A 2,252-nucleotide genomic window follows, 5' to 3' on the forward strand; every position below is an offset into this window, starting at 1 on the left:
ATCGAGACCATCCTGGTCAACACGGTGAAACCCCGTCTCTACTAAAACTACAAAAAAATTAGCTGGGCATGGTGGTGTGTGCCTGTAATCCCAGCTACTCGGGAGGCTGAGGCAGGAGAATTGCTTGAACCCAGGAGGCGGAGTTTGCGGTGAGCCGAGATCGCACCATTGCACTCCAGCCTGGGTAACAAGAGAGAAACTCCATCTCAAAAAAAAAAAAAATGCTTCTGCACTTATTAATATTTTCTTTTTTTGAGACAGGGTGTCACTCTGTCACCTAAGCTGGAGTGCCCTGGAATGGTCATGGCTCACTAAAGCCTCAACATCTTGGGCTCAAGTGATCTTTCTGCCTCAGCCTTCCAAGAGCTGGGACTACATGCATGCGCCACTATGCCCAGGTAATTTTTTAGTTCTTGTAGAGTCAGGGGTCTCACTATGTTGCCCAGACTGATTTTGAACTCTTGGTCTTGAGAGATCCTCCCACCTTGGCTTCCTCAAATGTGGGGGTTACAAGCATGAGCCACCACACCTGGCCTCACATATTAGGATGTATAAAAAACCAAAGATCTTTTGAAGGAGCTTAACAAACCAGTAATTTTTACAGAAAAAAGTATTGGGAGTGTCTAGTACAACCAAAGCCAGGCATCAGAGTCAGCAGTTAAAAATTGCAGGCTGGGCACAGTGTCTCACACTTGTAATCTCCACACTTTAAAGGCCCAGGCAGGAGGATTGCTTGAGGCCTGGGAAGCAGAGGTTGCAGTGAGCCATGATCATGCTGCTGTATTCCAGCCTGGAAGACACAGTGAAACCTTGTCTTAAAAATAAATAAACACATAAATAAATAAATGAACACAGAACCAGTGCTCACTTCAGCAGCATATATATTAAAATTGGCATAACATGGAGAAGAGCATGCTCCCTGTCAAAGGATGACACACAAATTCATAAAGCATTCCATATTTTAAAAAACATTTCAGAACCAAGAAAATAAATGAATCAAAAGAAAGGGAAGACCCCGGTGATTCCTTTGATATTAGAAAAAATTGGCCAGGCACAGTGGCTTATGCCTGTAATCTTAGCACTTTGGGAGGCTTAGGTGGGTGGATCAATCACTTGAGGTCAGATGTTTGAGACCAGCCGCCAACATGGTGAAACCCTGTCTCTACTAAAAATACAATTAGCCAAGTATGGTGGTGGATGCCTGTAATCCAACTACTTGGGTGGGGGAGGCAGGGAGAATGGCTTGAACTGGGGTGGCGGAGGTTGCAGTGAACTGAGATTGAACCACTGCACTCCAGCCTGGGTAACAGAGTGAGAGTCCATCAAAAAAAAAAAAAAAAAAAAAAACCCGACAAACAAAAACTAAAGCTCTAAAATAATGAAAATCAAAATTGTATGTGTCTCTATAAGAAAAGGAAAAAGAAGTGTAGTCAGTACCATATAAGCTTCTATTTTTTGACTAAGTCTGAAAAGAAGATAAGCCAATGAAAATAGGTTTTCCTTTTTGATTTAATAACCACCTAAACCACTGGGAGTATGATTTACTCTGTAGTAGTGATTCTCAAAATTTAAGTTATATCAGAATCACTTGGAGGACTTATTAAAATACAGGTGGCTGGGCTCCACCCCCTAAAGTTTCTGATTTAGTTGTAGGTCACAGGGGTACTGAGGTAGGAGGTAGGACCAGACTCCAGACATGGGGATTGAACACTAGACCATACTGAGAAGTAGCTAAAACAGGTCTGGCTTGGAATCACCTCCCCATAAGACAGGAGATTAGGGTGCAATGTCAGTTTACCATTGCCATGGCAACACCTGGAAGTTACTGCTCCTTTACATACCAATGATCTGACAACCTGAAAGTTGCCACCATCATCCTAGAAATTTCCGCATAAACTGTCCCTTAATTTGCATATAATTAAAATTTGGTACACATATGAGTGCAGAACTACCTCTGGGGCACATTTCCATGTGGTAGCCACGTTCTGCAAGGAGCAGTACCTCTGCTGCTGCTGTGCACTGCTTCAAGGAGAGTTGCTATTTAATATTACTGGCCCACTCTCAAATTCTTTCCTGAGTGAAGCCAAGAACCCTCCTGGGCTAAGCCTCAATTTTGGAGCTTGCGTGTCCTGCATCAGTACCTAAGAATTTGCAATTCTAAAAATCTCCCAAGTGATACTAATCTGCCAGTCTAGGGGCTGCCTTTTGAGAGTCAATGTTCTATAGGAAAGTGCATGAGGAATAATCTTTGT

General features: G+C 42.9%; 1 non-coding gene across 1 annotated transcript; it reads left to right on the forward strand.

The window, feature by feature from the left end:
* The first annotated feature begins 860 nt into the window (after window positions 1-860).
* On the forward strand, window positions 861-964 carry LOC119468076. The gene has a single exon (XR_005196698.1). It is a non-coding gene; the product is annotated as a U6 spliceosomal RNA (small nuclear RNA).
* The last annotated feature ends 1,288 nt before the right edge of the window (window positions 965-2,252 follow it).

Source organism: Cebus imitator, unplaced genomic scaffold (assembly GCF_001604975.1).
Source record: "Cebus imitator isolate Cc_AM_T3 unplaced genomic scaffold, Cebus_imitator-1.0 Scaffold374, whole genome shotgun sequence".
In the NCBI taxonomy this organism is placed as follows: Eukaryota; Metazoa; Chordata; class Mammalia; order Primates; family Cebidae; genus Cebus; species Cebus imitator.